General features: G+C 37.6%; 1 protein-coding gene across 2 annotated transcripts in view; it reads left to right on the forward strand.

Annotated features, from left to right (window-relative positions):
* Nucleotides 1-906: 906 nt before the first annotated feature.
* Nucleotides 907-24,963, forward strand: part of LOC128021501 (erbin) — an 80,193-nt gene continuing 56,136 nt past the window's right edge. Inside the window, exon 1 of one of the 2 annotated variants that reach the window (XM_052608760.1) lies at nucleotides 907-1,326. The gene's annotated coding sequence lies outside the window, so the exon portion shown is untranslated. The remainder of the gene's footprint in view (nucleotides 1,327-24,963) is intronic. The other variant, XM_052608759.1, reaches the window with a different exon arrangement.

Below are 24,963 nucleotides of genomic sequence, written 5' to 3' on the forward strand. Positions count from 1 at the left end.
GCGATTTAAAGTGACAGTGACAACAAGTGAACACTAGATGGAGACAAACATCAACTTTTGACTCTATATGAGTCAGCGTTAGTTAATCTGGTAAATTAAATTGTTTTAGACATTGAAGTTCGTTTTTTGTCCATATATAACATGTATATAAAATATGTCCGGACTAAAGACTGAATGCTACTTTTTTTTTCTGTGGTGGGGCTTCAATGGTGCCAAATGTACCAGGTGCTTGTCCCCTAGCTCTAGCACTAGCGCTGAGAAGTACGATTCATTTGAGCGAGTCGGTTCGTTTGAATGATTCGTTTCAACAATTCGAATGCGATTCACCGAGTAGTGAATACATATTACATTTTGACCGTGTGCCCTCACTGTGACTTGGTCAAGTGTTGTTAAAAAAAACTTTATATATATGTATATGAAGAGTTCAGATGCAAAAACCTCAAAATGCCATCTGATATTTTCATCTAAAATTTGGATTTTTATCAAGCGCCTGTGCTTAGGTTGAGTCATTTTACTTTAATGGCAATGTGCAGGTCATTTTCCAGGCTATTAAAGTGAAATAACTGAACATAAATATAGGAGCCTGAAAAAAATCCTAATATTAGATGAAAATTTCAGATGGCATTTAGAGGTTTTTTGCATCTGAACTCTTCATATATATATATATATATATATATATATATATATATATATATATATATATATATATATATTAGTAATAACATCTAAAAAAATATTACCAAAATAGTAATGCCAGTTTGGATATAAGATTTTAAATCTACACCAATTACGATCACAACAAAGTTTTAATAAGCGCTCTAATTTTAATGTCGAACGATCTGGAGAATCAGCTCGATTGAATCATTCAAGAGAACCGATTCAAAAGAGCGACTCGCTTACGAATCGAACATCCCCATCAGCACAACTGTAATAGAGTTCAGTGCTTGAGTGCTGCTTCACTGCTCCATCACTTCAGTGTCTGCTCCTCCGCGTCCCAGTGTAAATCAATGATCCCTTTTGATCGCTTTTTTTTATTACCCGGACTCTTTTGTGTAACTCCGTCGTCCCGTCGAAACCTCTTTGTTTCGTATCAGCGCGTAAACTTCCGAGCAGCTGCGGGAAACTCTCCGTCGCTGTGAGGTGAAGAATGTATTAGCTCGCGCAGCTAGCAGCAGCTTTCTTCGGCTCTCCAGCATCTAGCGCTGCATTTCGGGGAGGTTTGTAATGTTTTTCCGTATCTCCAGTCGTGAACTAACCCTCATGGATTAGCTGGATGGTTTTATCCCTCGTAAATGAAAGGAAAATAACGGACAAGTTCAGTATAAGGTGAGTACAAGACATTGTATTTGTCCTTCAGCGTCTTCCTCACTGTTAGCCAGATCATGCTAAGAACATTGGAGGACGGTTTTTTGTTTGTTTTGTTTCTAATTCTCACCGCCTGTCAATTCTACTGTTTTTCTCCAGCATTACATAATCCAGACTTTGTTTTTGTTTAGTTTTTTTGTACATATTCATTCACCTCCAGATTTTTACCATATAACGTGTAACTAATCTCAGACATGTCTCACCAGACGTGAGTATGTTTACTATGCTCTGTTGAAAACTGTGTATATATAAACATCACATTTTAATGTTTCTGAATGAACACACGACGTGTTAATTTAACATTATTGACGGATATGAGGATTAAAATTTCGTGTACATATAACGTTAAATTAGCCACCATCTCTCATAAACATAATGTTTTCATTTCCGTCTCCCGGACAGTGTGTTTAACGCGTGATATCTGCTCACACATCGTGTTTAATGAGTAAATTACTGTCATTGTGTCTCTTAACATCACTCGGACTCATCAGCGTTGCATGTCTTTGTTTCACAATCACTTCCTGCTCTGAACCGGTTCTGTGGGTGAAAACAGGGTTTGTGCTGATACCTGAGCGATTACTGAGAGGATCCTTTCACTGAGAGATCAGATGAGTGTGTGAGTGCTGTTACAGGCTTTGAGAGAGTAGTGATCTGAATCAGTCCGGACACACGAGTCTGAGGCTCTGCTGTGGGTCTCTTCTCATTTTAGGCCCCATTCAAGCTCATGCTGAAGGAATGAATGGGTGCACCGCTGTCCTCTGTCATGGGATGCCGTCAGAAATGACCCAGAGGGAACTGTTATTACTCAGAGGTTGCTCTCTCTCATAGCTCTCATTGTTTTCAGTGGTGTATCACCTTGTAGAAATGACGCAGGAGAAATATAAACAGTGATTAGATGTGGCCAGATTGATTGTTGCTCTACAAAGCGAAATCCAGTGTTGTCAATGGGAAGTGACACTGAGAATTTCACTCGATGTACTACACTGAAAACATTTCTTGGTGTAGAAACTATTTTAAATCCAAATATTATGCTGAAAAATTGCAAAGAAACAGCAAGTGACACGATATGAAATTTTGAAGTAGAAAAACTTATATTTTCTTAGAGAAGTCTCTTATACCTTAGAGTTTTCTGTGAAAACCTTTTGTACCGTGATTGTGGGCGGCCTGGGAAGAATATGACGAGAAATGAGTTCTTATTGAAATTATGCCTCTCACAATAATTAATATATTGACTTATCGTGCTATATATGTATTACATGAGCTCAATCAGTTTTGGTGACGCAATATATCGCCCATTAGATTTACTTCAAAATTAATGTCACCATGTTTTGTACATTCTGTGTCTTCTGCAGCTTCTTGTAAATAACGTGTAGTCGTGAAGAGCTTGTGCAAATTTAAACCATGCTTCTTTATCTGCAGATATTGCCTTGTTTAGGGACCCGTGGGTTTGTGCAAGCAGACATCTGACTGCTGAGTAGGGATTGTGTTTTTCAGCAATAGTGTGCACCATTAATTAAGAAGGTCAGGGAAGAATCTGATGGGGTACAGTTTAATTTTTTGGTACTTGTTACTTTGCACTTTTTATTAGAAAATTTTTGTTTACTATTTATTCAGTTTTTTAAGGTATCTAATATTTCGATACTTAATTTCCATGATCTAAATATTCTTAAAAATGTAAAGTTTGTTGTCATTTGGAAGTGTGTACGCAGGCCTTCTTGCATTATTATGCTGTTACATTATGATTGTATACTCAGTGGCATAAAATGGACTTTAAATTGACAATAATATCGCTTAATTCGAGACCTTGTGATCTCTTCTAAAACTCTGGGAGACGTTTGGGGATCCCGATTGTTTTTTTTTATTATTAAATGAATGAATACATAAAAATGTGATTTCCAAACTTGCCAAATCGTGGATTTCTTTTCTTGTTTTCCCCTAAAATAAAAAAAGGCTTCTTGCCTTAGAAAAGAATCTTAAAAGCTTTTTTCCCCACCTTAATATTGTATTATTTGGAAAAATACAAAGTAATGCCATTTAACATCATTGCTGTTGAGGAGAAACTCCTTCGTGGTTTCTGGTTCCTGTTGGCATTTCCATAGGTTTTTCCCTGAATATCACCAGGGTTCAGGTTTGACTGCTGATGGTCCAGTGGATTGTTTTAGCAGGTGATTAATGGAGCTAATGGGATAAGAAGGCTTCAGGGAGATTATTGCCACTTGCTCAGCTCATCTCCTCTGTGGCTAATCCCTGTTTACTGCATCCAGGAGCAAACCGATTGGAACGGATCCAGCAAGTGTGGCTTTAATCAGGAAAGATTCTGCTCAGGGTTTGTCTGTAGGTTACACCGGATGGTTTTGAGCTTTTCAGTTAAAGAGGTCTTTGAATGAGGTTATTTAACAGAGCTAAGCGTTTATCACATTGTGAGAATACCTGCTCTTTTCTGATGTGTTGTGATCTGCTGGACGATTGGTCAGTAATTCCAGGGCAGGTGTATGAAATGCAAACAAAAGCACTCTCTCGTCTCGTCTAAATGGAATAACAAATGTGCACCTCAGATGGCTCTTTATTCGAGAACCAGATCTGATAGTATTGTGCAACGTGTAAAGGTTAGTGTTCAGTTTAATATAAAACCTGAACCTCTGTTCATTTGGAAAAACTGTTTCTTGTAAGTCTTGTGAGAGGGTGTTCGTCATCTCATAGGGATGGCGAGAATCTTTTTAATGCAAGCTGTCACAATAGCCATATTGAGCAAAGTATGCAAAATATAGAATCCCACAATGCAATGCACTCTACATCACCTTCCTTTTGCAGTGAGACAAATAAACCAGCGTTATCAACTGTGATTTCATTCCTTCTGAGAACATCTTCTTTTTTCAACCAGCCTGGGGTTTGTGCTCAAAAATAGATAAAAATTACATATATTTATTTCCCGTATAATAACCACAGCTCGCTTTAGTGGTAAGGTTACGTGACACTACAATACATATGTCTACAGTACGTCATTAGTGTCATAATGCTTGTTTTCATTTATTTTTTGCCTTTCCTTTTTTAACAGTAAACCTCTGTAGTGCATCATTTAGAATGGTTGTATTTACATTTTGAAATATTAATTTGCGTACTATGCATTCGTTTGATTACAAACATTTTTCGAAATAAAGTTGTAAATCCTGAAAAAAATCATAAGGACCATAATTATTTATTTTTGATATATTTTTATTCAACATTTCCATTAATTAGACTTGCATTGATTACTAAGAATGTTACTGAACCCTTAAAAGAAGACACTGTGTGTTTCATTCTGGTCAGAGTCGACACATAAGAGCTGTTTCCGGTTCAAGTAGTGCAGAGGTGCTTCTGAATCAAACCATGATCGCTGTAATCAGAGCGTTATACAGTGTGGATGTCTTCGTATCGCATGCGTTTGAGGTCCAAACCAAACATCAGAGCCGTTGAATTCAGCCAGCAGCACACTGATGATTTACAGACAACAGGAGAATCATTTTCAGATCTCTTGCTATTCATACATGATCCACTCATTCATCTGAGTCATCATGCAAAAAGTGTTCTCCCTGCAGCATTTCCTACGCTTATTTTTAGAGCTGAATAATCACCCGTTGTGTGGTGACACTTCACTGGAAGGTTACTTTTAGCTGTGGTCAGTTTAAAAATGTGATGGGCTTGAGCTAACAGAAAAATTAAAGTTTTGTTTAAGAATTAACAGTCTTTTTATGTTAAACTGATGTTAAATGTTACTTTAAACTGTAACAAACGTGTTGCCTAATGTTAGTCAATAAATAAACCAATGTAGCGTTGTTTTATTTCAGTGCTTCAATGGTAATGAATTATAAGCTGCTGCTTGTCATTTCACTTCACTGAAATATGTGGCCGACGTTTGCTTGACGTGCGTGTGATATCCAGCATGCGTGTGTGTGTGTGTGTGTGTGTGTGTGTGCAGTCAGTCATCGCGGCAAAAGTGAAACTTTCATAGGTGTGGGCTCTTGTTACAAAACTAAGCGACACCAGTGTCAGATGTAATATATGCAGTAGTGTAATCGTGAACGAAGGAGGCAACACAAGTGATATAATGAAACCTGTAATAACAAAACCCAACATCTACCTCAATCAATGCACTTTATTATGTCTCGCGGCTCCAACTGCAACTCGTGAGACACATTCACATCAAATGACAATTCAGCGGTAGAGTTACACTCACGAGACACCGCATTAATTTGCAATCACAAAAGTACATTATTTGCGTGTGGTCCCCACTGACTTTGATGGAAGAATGTTAATAAAATAAAACTCAAAGAGAAAGATAACTCACTGCTCATGACTGAAGAACATTAATTCAGTTGCTGAAGTTCAACAGTAATAAAATAACTTGAAATTTTCAACAACTTCCTATCTTTTTGCACCAAATAGTATCGATAACCGTACCGGTATCGGTAAGCAGTATTATTGGTATCAGTTTTGATAAATTTGTAAACGATTCCCGTCACTACTGTGGAATTAAAACATGTAGCACAGTCACACCATGCTATTCTTTGAAATACTTGTTAGTACTGTGTAATGATTTACCATTTGATACCATAGTACCATGGTACCTTTTCTATTGTTATTATTCACCCACCTCACAGTTAAACTTGGAAACAAATAAAGTGATACATAAGCATTGTGGACCGGTTCGATTAAATCTTTCAAAATAATTATTTGTGAACTGAGAACAAAAATAAATCTTCTCCAGTTTGTATCGCTTGAGTAGTGCTGTTAAGCTCAATAGAGTTAGATCATATGACAAAGATTTAACAATGGAAAATAAAGCACTCCAGTCAAACTCATTCTCCTCATGCCAAACTGCACAATTAAAGATTTATCGTGTCTTCCACGTAACCCGCGTTTTCATCCTCAGAAAATATGTGCTGGTACAGAGAAAATATTTAGACTGATCTTCTAGATACATTTCACTGGTGTGTGTGTGTGTGTGTGTGTGTGTGAGAGAGAGAGAGTGTGTGTGTGTGTGTGTGTGTGTGTGTGAGAGTGCTATGGAATGTTTCCATTAAAATCAGGCGAGTGCAGGAGCAGGAATCTCTTCTGTGAGTGTTTCTGCACATTCGCTCCTGTTCAGAGCCCTTCATAGCACCAACACTTCTGCTGCGCCACAGACTTTGTTCCCACGATGAGCGTCATGTGATTTCTCTGTGAAATGACTCACACCTCTCATTTACAATGATTTCCTGTCACGCTGTTGGCTTAACATTTAATTCAGAACAAGAAATAGTTTTTCATCAAGAGCTTTTAGTGATTGTTAATACTGTGGATGAGGTTTCTGCCTGCAGCCGTCACTTCTGAGAAGTGCTGCTGTTTGTTTATAGAGAGAGAGAGACTCTCATTTACATAAGTACGTTTCTGGCCTTGGATAACTCTCACTTTGTATTGAAAAGGATTTGATATGTGAATTATTTATAGCCGTGTGTGTGTGTGGCACAGATATCAGGCAGATGTTGTTGTGGCTGGTGCTTAGAAACCGTTTCGCACAAAACACATCATTGTGAAATCAGAGGAGGGCAGAAAGAAATTGCCTGATTTATAAATTTTAGGTCAGATGTGTAATTTGTATTCATCAAGCTTGTTTGGAGTCACAGCTCCCACAAACATGACACATCGGTCTGTCTGTCTGAATTTGTAACATTTTCTCTACTTTCACTTCTAATTGAATGCATCCTTACTAAATAAAAGTGTTTTCTTTCAAAATGAAAACCTTACTGACTCTAAACATTTGAACAGTAGTTTATATTGACATATATGTTATTATATTCAATATATAATCATTCGGCCATGCCAAATGCCATTGATTCTCATGTGTTCAGGCTTTATATGGAGCTCATTTTTGCAGCTCGTCTACAAAACTCTTTCATTGTATTAAAAAAGGCGTCTAGGACATTCTGCTAAAATATAATCTTTTGATGATGTGTGTGAGTAAATGAAGGCAGGTTTCTTTTTTGAATGAACTACCGTATTTTCCGGACTATAAGTCTCCCTTTTTTTTCAGGGAATTGTAGCTAGATTATAAATTGTATTGCAACATTACACTGTCCTAAAATCAATTTTTCTACGTTTACCACTTGCATAAACACTGCATCCATAGGCAATATTATTTGTAGGGGCTGCCATCGTTGTTTCGCTTCCCGTGTGACATCGGAACTCAGAGTACATGGATCTAGTACGAGTTCACGGATGCAAAGTCACGGGTTTGACTGCCGTTCTGGTGCACTTTCACGGGTTTAAGGTTGGAAAAACACGGGTTACAGGTAGCCTGGAAAACGGCATAAGATCGTGGGAGCTTGGTGAACTTGCTTAATGGTACCGGTAACTGTTGGACTCGCTGGCTTGTTATGCTAATTTTAGCCTATTCAGCCTCCCGGGTATGTTCTTTATGCTATTGTGTAGCTAACTGTTAATGTGTTATGTTAACATACCAGGCACCTATTCAGCCTGTTGTAAAGACGGTAATGTTTTCTCTTGGTTATTGGTTCTGAATAAATGCGACTTGTAGTCCAGTGCGACTAGGGGTGGTTAATCTGTCTGATTTCCCGATTCGATTCGATTACGATTATTGAAGTCCCGATTCGATTACAGTCGATTTTCGATTATTAACGATTCTCGATTAACGATTATTGATTTTCCATTTCACAACAGTAAGTAGTAAACAAACTGTGTAAATCATTACTAATAAATGGTAGAAACAAACCGAATGCATGTAGCGGTTGGGATTTTCAGTTTACTACATGCAGCAGGCACTCTGATTCCATGTATGGGGCACATATATATTATTCATATGACACACAAACACAAGTAGACAAGACCTTTTTAGTTCAAAATCTATGCCCCGTGTCACATCGCCTCTGCTTCTGCTATGAGCAGCGCGGCCAGATCTGCCTCGCGCACGCGCCGAGTGTGTGCACAGCTCGGACTACTGTCAGGGTCATTGCGACTCCCCACCTTGCCTCCTAACTGTCCTATGAATACTTCGACCTCGTTTAACATACCCACTGGCATTAGACAAAGTCTTCACTACAATACTGTCGCCGCGATTGCGGAGAGGTGCGGTCAGAAGACAAATATACATGTCTAGCGCGGAAAAAATCTCCCGCCTCGTCCCCGCAACACTAACACGCCTGCTAATTTCGCAATGAACACTCCGACCCCTGCAAACATTGTTCACACCTCTGACATTTGGCAAAGGACCATTTACATTGGGCAAAGGATTCACCGTTTGTGCTTGGTGTACTTTCACTTTCAATATCACCGTCATCTTCTGGATACAGATATTCCCCTTCAAAATCAGTGTCCGCGAATAGAAGTCCCAACACTTCATTGCGGGTTTATTGAAGCTTTATTGATGCCATTAGATAATAATAAAAATAATAATGATAATAATAATAATAATAATCTAATGCCAATACTCGCTGACGTTGACAACATTGGTCAGTTAAAATGGCTCACTCTCACACTAGCTCCGCTTTTTTTTTCGCACTGATTCAATGCGCTCTCGAAGATTTTGTTAAGGAGCATTACGTTTTTTTGAGTCAGAGATTAAGTATTACATGTCTGCTATCTGGTGCAGGGGAGGTCGCGTGAAATTTGACACCCTATTTGACAAAATCGGCCGTTTTATTCAGTGCCGCATCTTGTCGAGTAAACTCGACCATGGCGCCAAGAGGGTTAGAGCTCCTGCCATGAAAACCAAAATAAATCCACACGCTTGCTTTGAGCCCAGATGGAGCTGGGTGGTTCGGTTGGTTGCTCGCTCCTGGTTTTTCCATTTTACACACCTGTTCTGGCTGCTTGCTAACTGGAACTGGGCGCGTTAGTGACGTTCAACTCCCGGTATAATTTTTTTTACAAAATAAAATAATGCAAAAAAAAAAAAAAAAATTGATTTTTGAAAATGTAATAATCGATTCATACTCGTCCATAACATACTCGCGATTAATCAATAATCGGTTTTTTTCACCACCCCTAAGTGCGACTTATGTGTTTTTTTCCTCATCATGACGTATTTTTGGACTGATGCGACTTATAGTCTGAAAAATATGGTACATTAAATCCTGCAAAGCTATATTGTTGCTTGCAAACAGTTATTTTTAGATCTCAGAGTTGCTAAATGTCCTTCATTTGAGCTAGTCATGTTTTATGGTTCTTGTTTTTTGGAAAGCCACTGTGTGGAAAGCATTTTAGAAGCAAATAAGCTTCCTCTGCTTGCAGACCTGCTGAATGGTTGTTTATATTGCGCGAGGCCCGTAGCATTTACTGGGCGACATCAGTTTGTGTAACATTTGACATCTGAGTCTGTCCGGCAGATCTCACATCTGTGCCGACAGCTTTACTCCGTCGATACGCCTGTCTCTGTGACCCACTTACCCCAACATCTGCCTCTCTTTTTCCTACCTCGCGGCTGTGTTAGCATCAAACTCAAATCCTGCTCATTGTCAGCCTCTTTTAACGCCATTCAACACAAGCAGATAAAAGCTAATGTGACCATCTCACTTTTATGACTGTAAACACGGATTTAAGATTGAGCGGCATGTGCGTTCTCCTCTGTTATGAAAGGGCTTTGTGGTTTATGCTAACGTTTGCTTCAGCGTGTGAAAACACTGTGGAGTTAGCTGGGTTCCGGTTGAAAAGCCTGCTTTCTGTGTTTATCTCACATCTATGTGGGTCAGTGACGTGATGCTCATTATCCTGTCTATTAATCGAATTTCAAAATCCTCAGCAAGTAAGATCTTTAACACAATCTCGCAGTTGTAAAGCCACGGTTCTGCATTCTTAAAACAAGATGCAAGGCAGATATATTGCTTGGTTCAGTGTTACTTCTCAAGGGTACACCACGGTAATCCTGTTACAGCGTCCGGTGTGCTCGTATGTGTGTGTACTGACAGTAAATCTTTAACGCACAAGAGGACCCGGGAGGAACTAGAGCAGAAGTAAGTGATTGTCAGATGGAGCAATCGCTGAAGTTTCTGTCCTTCCTCCTTCACAGCTGCACTTCTTCAAGCACCAGGGCCATGCATGGATGTTGTAGATCATGCTGTGTTTATATGGCCAGCAGAAATGTGCACAAGACTCCTTTGTTTTGCTTTGAAGTGTGAATTCGTCCAACCTGTGGTGCTTCATTCTAGATTTGCGTAGTGACCGATTTAGAAAAGCCGTTTCCTCTTTCTCATGCGCTCAAGAGCTGTGCTTTCAGCATTGAGTCTTAATATGTTCGGTAGCACTTTATAATAACTGCATGCTATTAATCATTAGTTAAGCATTAGGAAACAGTTAATTGATCATTTATAAAGCATTAATAAACATTTAAAAGCAGTTTATAAATACAGATATAAATGCTTTATACCTGATTTAAAAGCATATCTATAAAGTGTTTAATAATTGTTTTATCATACTTTATTAATGATCAATTTATCATTTTCTAAATTAAGTATAGCATTATTTACACACCAGTTATTAAGGAGTTGTCAGTGGTTCATAAGATCACTTAGAAATTGTAAGCAAATGATTAATAAATTATTTAAATGTGCATTCATACATCTTTTTATTCAGGCATATAGTAATAATTACTTATAGTGTTAATAAATGGTTTATTAACATGTATTTCTACTGTAATTCAGGGTTAATTCAGGTAGTTATAAAACATGTAGTTGTTAGTTAACTATTTTTGTGAGCTCATCTAAAGTGAGGACTATTTATGCCTTGTAAAGCTTTTACAAATGAGATTTAAAGGCTGGTAAAGGCTGTTTTTTGTTTAGAAGATAACTGAGCCTTTAAATATCCTTTATAAATGCTTTACAAGGCATAACTAGTCCTCACTTTAGATGAGCTCACATAAATAGTTAACTGACCACTACTAAATGCTTTATAACTACCTGAATTTACTACGTTTCTTGTGATCTTATGAATCACTGGCAACTCCTAAATAACTGGTTTGTAAATAATGATATACTTCATTGAGAAATGATAAATTGATCATGAATAAAGTATGAAAATACAATTATTAAACACATTATAGATATGCTTTTAAATCAAGAATTAAGCATTTATATCTGTATTTATAAACTGCTTATTACTGTCTATTAATGCTTTATAAATTATTAATTACCCGCTTACTAATGCTTATTTAATGATTAATAGTGTGCAGTTATTATAAAGTGTTACCATATGTTCTTCCGTGTGTGCCACTTCATAATCAGAATCAACTGTGAATGGATGGTCGCTTTGATTTTTTATAAATAATAACATTCACAAATTTTTCTAGTATAGTAAGTCCACTCACAAATGAACATCTGTCATCTTTTACTCATCGTTATGTACAAAACTTTCCTTTTTGCATGGAAAACAAAAGGAGATCCTTTGAAAAGTATTGAATGCGTGAAGCAGCATAGAAATGAAAATGTGGGGGTGCTTTATTGTTGTACACTTAAAAACTATATTTTTTTTTACAGGAAAAAAAAGTAAAAGCTAACAAAAAAGGGAAACAAAACCTGTAAGAAACAGTAAAAGGGTATTCCCTGCATGACATTAATTTTGTGATCAGTTCTGTTTTATGTTTTTGCATTTGTTTCGTGTTTTTCCCTGAGGATGTTTTGACTTCATGTGTATGATCTGTATACCATTATTAGCCATGTTTTTATGAACGGGTGCTTTAGAATGAACTATGATGATTCATCATGAGGCTTATGATGGTGGTTAATCAGCACATTTGAAGGTAAAGGCAGATTTTAGATCGGTATATTAACATTATATCACAATGAAATTCACAGTAATAAGTTGTAAACAAATAGACTCCAATTGCCATCCTGTAAAACCTTGAAACATTGTTTCTGGATTCTTGTTTCTGTCAACGTCAATTTTATTCTCTCTCTATTTTTTTAAACCATAAATTGACGTGTTTTTATTTATTTATTTATTACACACTGTTCATTGTAATGGGTGTGGAAAGTCTCCCAAATCTTCCAAACCTCCGCTTTCGGATTTTAGGTTGGAACTGTTTAACTTTGCTGGTCTTCTACTGCCAGAAATGCTATGCAAAGTTTAATCGTACTGACTTCAGTGTCCTGAAAAGACCTCTGTTATCTGAAGGACTTTCACTTTGAAGCATGAGCCTATTAAAGAATGAACATAACCTGACAGTTGTTTACCGTGCATGTACGATTATGATCTTGATGCTGCTTATTGGCTGGACTTGGTACTGTCAGCAAAAACTACATTCAGAAGAAGTGTGCGGTGAGTCACATGGACTGAATGACAAAGGGATGTTGATCGTGGCTTAAAATAGAGTCAGTGAATTTGCTGTAAGTTGACCATCACAAATATTTATATGATATGTTTATAGCCTTTAAAAGCAGCCAATGCTTTTCTTCTTAATAATGCAATTCCTGAATTTTCAGTTCATATCTGTCATAAGTTTTTGGGGTGAAGAGAATTGAGACATGTCCAAAATCACTTTTCAGAACCAGCTGATGTACATTTTGGAAAAAAGTCAAGAAAATCCTATAGTGACTTATAGCAGCTGTTGCTCAATCATCAGTACAGGGGAAATGATGGCAGTGTTTTGAGTATGTATTAGGAACATCAGACATTTCCATGATTTTTCCTCATTCTAGATCCCTTCTGTCCATTCGGCCAGGATTTTTCATGACTTCTCCAATAGACTCTTGGAAAAACAAGTGTTTAACCACAGCAGCAGCATATGTCCCTGGAGCACTATTATTGGTATGAGACATTACGAAGCAGAAATGAAGCCAAGTGTGAAGCCGTGGTCTCCTGGGGAGCAGTGGTTCCCAGGCCGAGCTGCAGGGCTGCCTTGACCTGTGCCCTCTCTGTGTTGTCATTAAAACCATCTCTCTAGACCTCAGACATCAGAAATATGTCTTGAGTAACACTGGATACGAGGCAAATCCACTCCACAACAGATCTGTCTCATGCTTGGAGTGTAGTTTTTGTGGAAATGATGTGTGGGTTCAGCCATGCTTGCTTATTGGAGTTTTTATTGAATGATTTTAGTTGATGGCCAGATCAATAATGATTATTGTATTCCGGTGTGGCACCTTTGATTCAGTTTACTAGCGACCTCTGAAAGACAAAGACACAGTTTATTTAAATCTACATGCACATGCCTCTTTGGTATCTGTCTGTGAAGCCTCATACCAGACTGAACCTTGCGGGACGTCCAAGTATACGACTTTGATTTTGCATTAGCATATTGCAGTAGTGTGTTGGCATCAATCTGTGGATTAACTTGGAAGTAAATTGGAACACAAAATCAATGTAGCTGTAACTGTTTGAAATGTGATGAGAATTTTTGAATTCATGTGTTGTTTAATGAACACAACAAACACGATCAACAGGCGCTTGATGTCTCTTGGGAATCTGATCTCTTGGATGGAGCCATTAGTATTGCAATATGTTATTTGCTGTTTTCCAAATTCTCTTCCTGGCAGTGACTTCTTTCTTTCTTGTTTGCACTTCACCACCATTTTGTACATGGGCTCGTCTTCCAGACTCCTGCTGTAGGTCTTTACGCAGAAGATCCTGGCAGATGGTAGACATGTTACCCGCGTGCAGGCAGCAGGCTGAGAGACTCCCTCTGTGGCCGGATTTGGCAAACGCAATGATTTCCAAACACAAGGGAATGCCATAGTTAAGATCACTGAATTGTTTCCTGTTTTCTTTAGTCTTCTATTTTTCTGAATAGCTCATGAATAGAATTTTAGATTGCTGACAAATTGTTTAAATCCTAGACGTTATTGGTGTTTTTTCAATGGCTGATGACGATGGAGCAGGGTGTCTGATACATCAATAATACAGTTTAATTACAGCAAATGAAGCGTCACAAAATTAATAGTTATTTTGCACAATATTTACTCAACATTTTTGCATGATTCTTTGGTGAATATAAATAAAGCATTTATTGGAAATCTTTTGTAACATTATAAATGTCTTTACTGTCACGACTGAGCAAGTTAATGCATCTTTTGTTTAAAGAATACAGTTATACAGAATACAGCAAATAAACATGAAATTAATAGTTACTTGCACGATATGTGCTCATAATTCACAAAAACAGCAATCAAAGGAATAGTTCACCACAAAATGTGTGCATCCTCTGGCCATCCCAGATGTCGATGAGTGTTTCTTAATCGGGTTCTTAAGAGATTTGATGGAATATGATACGATATGGGGAAAATAACTAATTGCATTTTTATTTTTTTTTTGCCAGATATTGCAATAGCGATTTGATTTGCAATTTTAAATTTGCAAATTCAAGCTTCAGCTCAATATTGTCAAATAATGTGCAGCACAGTATGAGTATCATACTATCCATCAAACCATTACATTTTTGTTTCTTGGCATTATTACATTATTTCATCTTAAATACAACTAAACTAAATTTCAGGTACAGAAACTGTAATTAAAAGTTTAAAAACACTACATAGTTTTCTTTTTATTAATAAAATAAATATTAATCAAGTAAAGTTATTAAATATATTCAGTCAAGATCAGTGAATGATTTTATTTTGTTCTTTGATTAACTAATGACCGGCAACGCGTTTATTAGGCTGTTGTCTCTTTAAGCAAAAATACTGTACATGTGTGTTTTCTTTCTCGTCTGTTTACGTTCTCGTAAGACAAAAACAGCTGTGTTTATGATGATATACTGATGTAGTTTTCTGTATCGTAGTTTCGACTCGGAACAACCTTTTCTACAGTTAAAATACACAGAACAGTCCGAGAACGGTCATAAACCAGGAACCCACAGCGCGACTGGGAAGTGTTAACAGGTTAACAGGATATGTATATATTTTCTTTTTTTCAGCACACAAGATTATAAATGGTAAATCTAATTTTATAGAATTAACTTAGTTTTATTATTATTTTTTATATAAAGAACTGTATTTTTTTATCAATTATTAAAGTATTACATTTTACACTGTATTTGGGATTTTAAGAACAAGTGGAAAATGTGCAGAATGCTTCATTTCATTCAAATGAAATTAGCAAGCAGTTAGACTGAATTTACATTCGTTTTAAACGCAGAGCCAGACACGAGTCGACGCAAGTTGCACGCGTGCGTCGAGCCCCATTCATACTGCCAGATGAGCTCATGGAGATTCGCGGTGCAGGGCCACACGAGAATATAACCGAGTGTTATGAAACTGGCTTGTGAACAGCTCGTCCGTGACGCGGGATTTGCGCCGTGTGGGGAAGATAGAAGCGAGCATGAGAAGCATTCAGGCTGACAGTCATGCATATGCTCTGGAACGGAGCAATATCGCGTACACATCGCAGGCTTTTGCGATTAGCAAAACGCATCATCTCAAATTGCAATTTCGATTCGATTTCGATTAATCGCACAGCCCTAGTGAGTACATTTTTTTTGCTATTTTTTTATTTTGGGGTTCCTTTAAGGCAGTGTTTGTGAATGATAAAATAAACTTTTATTTTTCTTTGTTTGGGGAATTTCACAATTCTAACGAACAAACAACGATAATGCCCATGTCTTCATGTTGGGAATGTTGCTGAAGGAGGAAGAGGGTCTGTTTTATCTTGGGAAGGAGTGGGAGCTGATGATGTCAACCTCCTCATTCCTGCCAGTGTGGGCGTCTTAGATTAGATCCTACGACAGAGACGAGCGCATGGACATGTGCTGTTTTCATCAAACACACAACGGCAGCCAGGCTACCATATAATGCTCAGCTGTTTAAATTATATTATTCGTTTCATCATATTAAATCTCTCAAATAGTGGTTTTGTCATTATTTACTCACCCCTGTGTCTGTTCCAAAATCTTATGACTTTCTTCTGTGGAAGATGAAATTAGATACTTAGCAGCTCCGAGATGGTTTTGTGCTTTAAGAATGACAGAAATACACTAAAGGAGTCTCCTGAAATACCATTGAATCTCATTTTGCTTCAAACTTGGTTTCCAAAAATGAGAACAAGCTACTTTGTTGTTATTAGTAGCCATTCTTTGTCACTTGGTAGCAGTGCAGCGAGGCAGTGAAAGAGCATTGGGTGTTATTACAGGTGTGAATGCATCTGGAGTCAGTGTTTTGGGAGATGCCACTGATGGCTGTCTTTACAACAATACATTTCTGGCTGTTTTGAAGCCCTGTTACGACTCAGGCTGTTCCCTGATACAGTTTTTCCACAGCAGGGTGGTTGGTGCGGTTGAATGTTAACCAGACAGAGTCAATGTCGAGTTGTTTAGCGCAGTGGCAGGCTGAGCTGTTACAGATTATTATCAGCGGATCGTCGCTTACAAAACATTAACAATGCTGTTTTACTGTGTCATTTCATGTTAGACATCATTATTATTTTTCATACAAAGCAACAAACTTTGGCATGTACACTAAAGACCAAAATTTGGTTGTATGTCTCTTCTGCTCAGCAAAACTGCATTTATTTTATCAAAAATGAAACATTATTATGACATATTATTGCAATTTATAATAACCATTTTCTATTAGAATATAATATATCATGATAATAAATGTTTTGTTTTTTATTTTAATAAAATATTTATAGTGTATGAAATTTGCTATATAAATAAACATGATTTGCCTTTTTACTGCTTAATATTTTTATGGAAAAGATTCCTTGGTAAAATAATAAAGTATTTATTTGATATAGAAATATTTGTAACTTTAGAATTGTCATTTTTGATCAATTTAATGTGTTTTTGCAGAATAAAAATTAATTTCTTTGAAAAATAATCTTACTGACCTCAAATGTTTGAACAGTAGTGTAACTCATTCCTCAGTAAAAAAACAAAACAAAACAAAAAAAACACCTAAAGTGCTAAAAAAAATTCTTAGTAACACATTATCTCAGAAAACTCAGAAAATCTAGTTTTACACTTCCCTTTATCAAATAACGCTTGCAAGTCACACTTCTATATTTTCCTGTCCAAAAGTGAAGTTGAAATGCGAGGTTAGGGGACTGAACCCACTGCTGTTTGTGTTGAATTCAGAGTGAAGTATGGTCATTTACTGTTAAGGACAGTTGTTCTGCCCGTTGTGTTTAGTCGCTGTGGTTTGTATTGGAAAGTGTTGGCCCTGAAGGTGTGAGTGAAGGTCTGTTTCACAGCCAGGATGAAAGCTGTGCTGCATGTGGTCTGAAACTGTTTATGGTGTTCAGGGCTAGAGACGTTCCTCAACGCAGCCAGTAGCCACTTCTGGTTTTCCTCTGGTGATCGTCCTGTTCCAGCATCGTCCTCTTACAGAGCACAGATCTCCGTGTTGAGAGCTAACCAAAGTTGCTTGCTTCCAGTAACACTCTGCTTTTTCCAGCAGGAGAATGGTGTAGCATGCCAGGAGTGCTATATATCACTGCTGTTTTTGTCCTGTTGTATTGTCCACACAGAAATTTACAGTTGAGCGAGCAGAGATGAAAACCCCTTCTCCTAAAATGTCCGCTCTTTTATACTGGGTCCAGTCATTGTGTTCTTTCGGTCGGTTTATGTCAATGACCTGGAACAAAAACAGACTTTTAAGTTCATCATCTACAATAAGACATTATTCATTTAGTTTTTTATTATATTATGGTTTAAAAAGTATTTATAAATTGTCTCTTTAAATTTATATATTTTGTAGAATTTAGTTTAGCTAACTACTGATCAAAAGAGTGGCTTGTGTCTTTAAAGTGCCCCTTTTATGCCATCTTTAAGGTTCCTAATATTGTTTGGGTGTCTCCTACAAAAGTTTTACATGCATGCAAGCTCAAATAATGCTTTTGTTTTTTCAAAATAGCCATTTAATATCATCTTATTTTCCAATGATTCTCGAAGGATTTGTTCGAAGCAGTTTTAAGATTCATTCTCTCTAAACCCCTCCATTCCTGAGTCTACTCTGTTCTGATTGGTCAGATGGCCCAGGCTGCTGTGATTGGTCTACTGCATTCAGCGTGTGTCAGAAGCGATATGCCCATTGCCATAATTCTGAATTCTTTTATGAATTCTGACAAAATTTTTCTGATTGGCCATTTTCCTTCAAGAAATCAACAGAAATGTCTGTGATTGGCTACATTGCTCAACGCTGCAAAAACATGGTGAGGGTATTTAGTGCTTGGCTAAGTGCTCAAACTGCAGTGGGGCTGAGATCAGGGATTCAATGACTAAGATATTGCGATATTGTTCAGATATTGCGCCTAAAAATGCTTTCTCCTTTTTTTTTTCAAAGCGCTCGGACAGTTGCGCCCCTGAGGCGTCTGCCGTTGCTAAGCAACCATGACATGCTCTCTCCATGAAGACGCGGAAATTTCAGCAAAGGATAAATGGATTTGCAGCTTGCAGTAGCTCTGCTACTAAATTTTTCAAAATGGCAATCCACATACAGCTATGGTCACCTGTTCCTTAATCTTGGATGAACTTTCAACGTTGTTACGGGAAAGGATGAAGCTGATTGGTTAGTTCTTGTCACATGACCCGCGGTGCGCTTGCGGTATTCTGAAAAGTTGAGATGTTTTTAACTTGATGCGGTGCTGTCGCGCCTGGAAAAAACGGGCGCGTCGCACTGCATGCGCATTGCAACAGCGTTGCTTCCATTATGAGCACGCATACCACGCGCCTACATTGGAAATAACTAACTTGCGCGCACAAAAGACGTGATATGTGAACGGCCCCTAACAGTTGCCCCTCCCCACTCCCCAATGTTGCCCATGCTTACAGGTTGTGATTCAATGAAGCCAGCTGGTCAAAAAAACTGGGAACTGAGCTTATCTTTCAAGAGCAAGTGTTTTTGAATCCTGCGTTGAACCCTGAGATTACAGAAGCAGTCGTCAGTAAAATGACGGGAACACAAAAAAGATTGGGGATGTACTGCAGTGGGACAGTGGAAAAATTTTTCAGCCGATTATTTTTTGCAGCCTCTTCATTCGGAAGTAAAAATAAAACATTTATTTTCACAACGTCTTCATGACATGATGTTTACCTCACAAACAAGCTACAGTGTTTGAGGGCGGGCCAAGCTGTTCGCGACCGGCCAGCGGGGAACATAGGAGGGAGGAAATTATGTAAATATGTTACCCTGTGATGGAATTGGGATTCGAATTACTGACGACTCGTTTCAGCTGTTCAGAGTTGATTCTTTCTTTTGGGAGACAATAACTTTATTAATCATGCACTTTACATTGGCTTTACATTGGTTTGCATTCATATACAGCTAAATTATACTGCATGGAAGACCATATTGGAAATGGCATTATGGGGCACTTAAAAACTACTTTCATTTGGTTAGTTTGGTAAGTTACAGTTATTTATTTCTCCACTGCTGTACTGTGTCTGCTGTGGCCTGAGATCTGTCTGGTTTTTGACTTGCATATGAGGTGTTTGGTGTTTGGCCTCATGACCCAGGCTGCCTTTTAGGACAGAGGCTTTCTTAAGATTTGGTTTCAGTTTAAAGGGCCCCTGAAGTGCCTTGAAACAATCTCCATTATTCTATGAAACCGAAAGAGAGGGTGGGACATATCGAGCAGCCCCGCCTCCTTGTTAAAGTAGCCAATAGTGTTTTGATTAGGCCTGCTTGGGCCAGAGACGTTAAGCTCAGTAAAGCCACATTTGACAGCCACAGTAACAGATTGCCTCCTAGATTCAATATGAAACTCTTGGTAAAACCAAATAGTTGTCATAACCATTCTGAGGTAGTGTAATTGTAAAGGTTTGTAGTAGGGCTGTCAACGAATATTCCAAATTCGAATATGTATTCGAATAGTTTAAAAAAAACAAATTTCGAAGGTGAAAATTAATATTTGAATAAAAAAAGAAAAAGTGGAAAAAAAGGCCTGCGGTAGTAGAGGCGTGGTTTTCTGCTTTGCGAAGGGACACGCTAGCACGCCTGAGTGTCTGGCACAGCATCACTGCTGAAAGTTGACGCGTCTTCGTGGAAGATGCCAGCAAGTGCAGAGCCCAACTCGACCGCAGCAGAGAAAGTGAGGTAAAATTGTTGACCCGCGAGATAAAGTTGTATGCAAGCTATTCAAGATACAGTTAGCATACCATTCGACCACTAGAAACATGAGGTCACATCTCAAAAATGTGCACCCAAATGAGCATGGCATAATGTGTGGAACTCCAGCTAAACAGTCACGTCTTGACACTTAACGTTACTTTGCATCGCCCACCGCAAGCTCTTTGTCTGCAACACGACAAGAGATCATAACGGATAAAATAATTTTGTTCATTTGTAAGGACATGAGACCGATCAGTATCGCGGATGGGGCAGGCTTTGAGGAGTTCTGTCAAGGAATGGATCAAAGGTTTGATTATTTATCGTTTCATGTCAAGGAAAAGTTACATGTTTACCACAGCACAGCTCGCTCGGAGCATTCAGTGTCAGTTCTATATTCTGTAAAACTTTAATTAATATTAATAAGATTTGTTTCATTCACTGAATAAAGCCTGCTATATTTGGGACAACAGTCCCAAATATATTTTTTGTTCGTTTTTGTTCATTTAAACCATTATGCGCAGAGAACGTGAGGGTGAGAGAGCGTGAGCTCTGCAGTCTTGGCCATTAGTTGATTTCCTTGTTTTTGTGTAGGTAATATGTTGTCATATATATTTAAACTTAAATAGTCTATCTATACAAGTAGTTATGTCTCTTTGTATTATTTTGTCCTGTTATTGACATAATGCGCGTCATTGACAACATGCGCAACCAGATGTTCGAATAGTTCAAACGCTTCGAATGCTTATATCTTCTAAATGCAAATTTTGTCACTGTTTTGCAGCACACTGCTTCATAGATAACCTTAAGACTAACTTATTGATGCTAACACCCAAAAAACATAAATTCTTTAAATGTTAGAGGGTTTGTTGCTCTAATGGGGACGGTTCTCATCTGAGCAAGTCTCACTCTCACTTCCTTTATCTCCACATGCCTCCCTGCAGCAGTGGCATCCGGTGTTCAGCAGTCCTCACACTCCAGATAAACACTTGAAGCACTCTATGCTGCATATTTGCATTTTATATATGTGTAACATGGGTAAAATAATTATTTTTTTTTAATTTAATTTTAAGTTAGTGTAGTTATGCTTTATTTTTACTGAGTGATTCTTTAATTTTTTTCTGACATGGAAGCATTTTTATCTCCATTGTTGAGGGTCACGTAAGCACAGTGGATAAATCGGATCACACACACTTAAAACATGCTGTGGATAGAAATGAGGCATGATGTCTGTACTAATGAGCCCATTAAAATACAGATTTGTGGGGGTCGACTTCGTTATCTCTCTCACAGCCAGAAAATCCCATAGGCTTACACTGACTAGGGCGCTATGATTTCTGTGATATGGAAAATGCATTTTGTTTCTCTGAGCCAAACAACTGTTGATGCTTCGTCCCAAACCCATTCCCAGATTGGTTCAAACTGCCCCATATTCAACTAATAACCGTAGGTTTTCACCATTTTGTATTCTTCACTGGAAATTTGAACAAATGCAAAATGAAATAAAATGAAAATGAAATCAAATGACGGGAACATGAAAATGAAAGTCCGTCATGCATGCATGAAAACAAAAACAAAATAACACATTCGCATGAGATAACTCTGTGAAAAAGCCCAGAAAAGAGTACTTTGACATAAAACAAACCAAAAACAAGAAGAAACAGTGGTACATATCTGATAAAGAACTGGAGTTTATGTCTTCTCGTTGTTATGTGATGTCCCGGTAAATTCGATACTTCATTCGTGAAGTATAGCCAGCGAATTGATCATTTATATTATGTAGGCTATATTATTTCAATAAATCTTATATGGTTCATAAAGATCATTTTCAATAGGGGTGCTCCGATCACGATCGGCCGATCGTTAATGCGCATCTCGTCAGTAAAGCCGGTTCTCTAATCAGCGGTTAAATCCATCAGGTGCGTGATTTCACATAGAGCAGCTGTTACTACACAGAGCTGTTGTTAATAGAGAAGATGCGCAAATCCACTTCATTGTCAGCGTTTTTTGGCACATCTTCTCAGTTATCAACGGCTCTGTGTAGTAACAGCTGCTCTATGTGAAATCACGCACCTGATGGAATGTACCACTGATTAGAAAACCGGCTTTACTGACGAGATGCGCATTAACGATCGGCCAATCGTGATCGGAGCACCCCTAATTTTCAATATTTCTTCTGTTGTACTATGTATATTTCTTACTCATTTTGTGTGTAGTTTGTGAATCATTTGCACTGTCAATATTTTTGTGGCAGAAAACTATTTGTGCAGTTTTGGTTTCACTGAATGTGTTGTGTGTTGTTCATACTCGGATTGAAAATCTATTTCTTCTGTTATTATATAACACTGTTTCCATTTTCTTTACTAAACGTTTTTTGGACACACCTATATTGTTAGTAATTTAAATAGACCTGTTTTTCACTGAGAAGCACCTATAAAAATATTGTTATAAATGGCTATAACTTGCTAGGGGGATGTTGTATGTAGAGAAAATTTTATTTGAAAGTGTAAAACACCCTACAACTCCAAAATCCAAACTTCAGGAGTTTCTGTTTGAGTACACAGTAAAAAAACACCCAATTGGGTTTTCTTAAAATTCTGGAAATTAATTCATTCTTGGAGATATCAAAAGGAAAATTGGGACTTTAAATTAGCTAGAGTGAAACTTCAAGCTCTCCTGTTTATAATGATATGACCCTTGATGCTGACTGCTAGAATAGGTCTTAAAAAACACCAATTTTTGACACCAATTTCACAATTATCCTTCACAATCTTGCTATTCAATTAAATTCTGATTTCGATTCCGTAATTCCGTTCAATAGATTATTTTGGATATAAATCAGTCATAGGACACACAGGTTTTTCTCTCTTCTTATGTGCTTCTATTAGAGATGCTCATGAAGATACAGCATGAGAAGCTCTTTGGCAGATTTACAGCTGCTTTGACATTTTCTGTTTGTTTGGAGGATGTGATGAGTGATCCTCAGTGGATCTGGAAGTTTACTCCAAAATGAACATTGACTCACCCTCATGTCAAAAGGTATTTTGAAGAATATTTCAACTGCATTTTTTCTCCATACAATAGATGAACTATCCTTTTAACACTGAATAGGGTGCAGTAGTAAGTCTCACACAAACTACTGATGCACTGAGAGTGTGTGTCTGGGAACCACTCCAGGCATTTATATATGCACAGAGGTCAGCTCAACGCCTGCAGCTCACGCTATCACCTCTAGCCTAAAGAAAACATCAGATGTGCTTCTAATAGGCTCAGCATTGATGCTCCGTCATGTTTAGTAGCTGAAGCACCCACACACATACAGTACACACACGTTACTCATGCTCACACTTGCCAGAATATTGTGAATTGATCCTGTACATGTACAGAGCATGCAAGTTCTTTTTAATGTTTGTTTTTTAAAGAAAAGTCTTATGCTTAGCAAGGCTGATTTTATTTGATCAAAAGTATAGTAAATACAGTGAAAATGTGAGTGCAAAATTCAATAATGAATTCAAAAGTAGTGTATTGCACACTTATTTTAAAATAACAATAACATTTGGTTTGTAAACACTTTAAACAAATTATGTGCTTTTTAAAAGCATTATTCCTTTTAAATAGCAGGTTAAATATTTCTTCGACATTAATGTAATCAAAGTAAAATCTCCCGTGTATTCTTCTTGTGATGGTGTGTCTTGAGGGAGGCTAATACGAGCCGTCATTCATTGTGATCCTAAGAACCAATTTTTGACAGACGCCGCAGAGTAGATACAAAATAAAAGTAAAAACAAATCATGTTACTTTTAAAATGAACACCCTGTGCGGACTCCTGGTCGTATGTGAAATATAGATACAAGATAATAGAGGATGTATTTAACTATAGTAATTGACTATACACAGCTACAAATCTTTTATCCCTGTCGTTCATAACTGGACTATTAACTTTGTAGTCTACAGCACAACAGTGTAGGACAAAGCAATAAATACAAATATTAACAGAATTAAACCAGACAAAACATAAACATTTAGCCATAGCAGAACATAAATGGAGCACAAAAGCAGTAAGTCAAGTCGCTGGGGTATATTTTTAGCAAAAAAAAAATATTTACTTTTATGCCAAAAATCATTGATATTAAGTAAAGATCATGTTCCATGAAGTATTTTGTAATGGCGATAATATCGCATATTATGCTATTGAGCCACTCAAAATTACCTCAAGGGAAATTCTTTCTGAGGCTAACTCTGAAATCATTCTGCAATTAACACTTGCTAAGCACACATATATGTGTAGCCTCAGTTGTGAGCAAATCAAATCTGGTTTGTTTTTTCCTTCCTCTCTCTGGGCTCTTCAGCTCCACTGGGGCATCATAACAAGCTCCTTGACTTCCCATTAACAGGATCAAATGGATCCTCACACTGCCACTGAAACATGAATGCCCTGCTGCCGTATGAACGGGGACCAGAGGCATTTCTTTTTCAGTGTTTTTCCACATTTTCAGCTAATCACATATTTAATGAAAAGCTCAGCAGCTGACGCCGGTTTAATTCGGGCTTCTTTTGGCTCAGTTTCCCTGACAGAGTGTGTTTGAGAGGATTG

Source organism: Carassius gibelio, chromosome A10, assembly GCF_023724105.1.
Source record: "Carassius gibelio isolate Cgi1373 ecotype wild population from Czech Republic chromosome A10, carGib1.2-hapl.c, whole genome shotgun sequence".
In the NCBI taxonomy this organism is placed as follows: Eukaryota; Metazoa; Chordata; class Actinopteri; order Cypriniformes; family Cyprinidae; genus Carassius; species Carassius gibelio.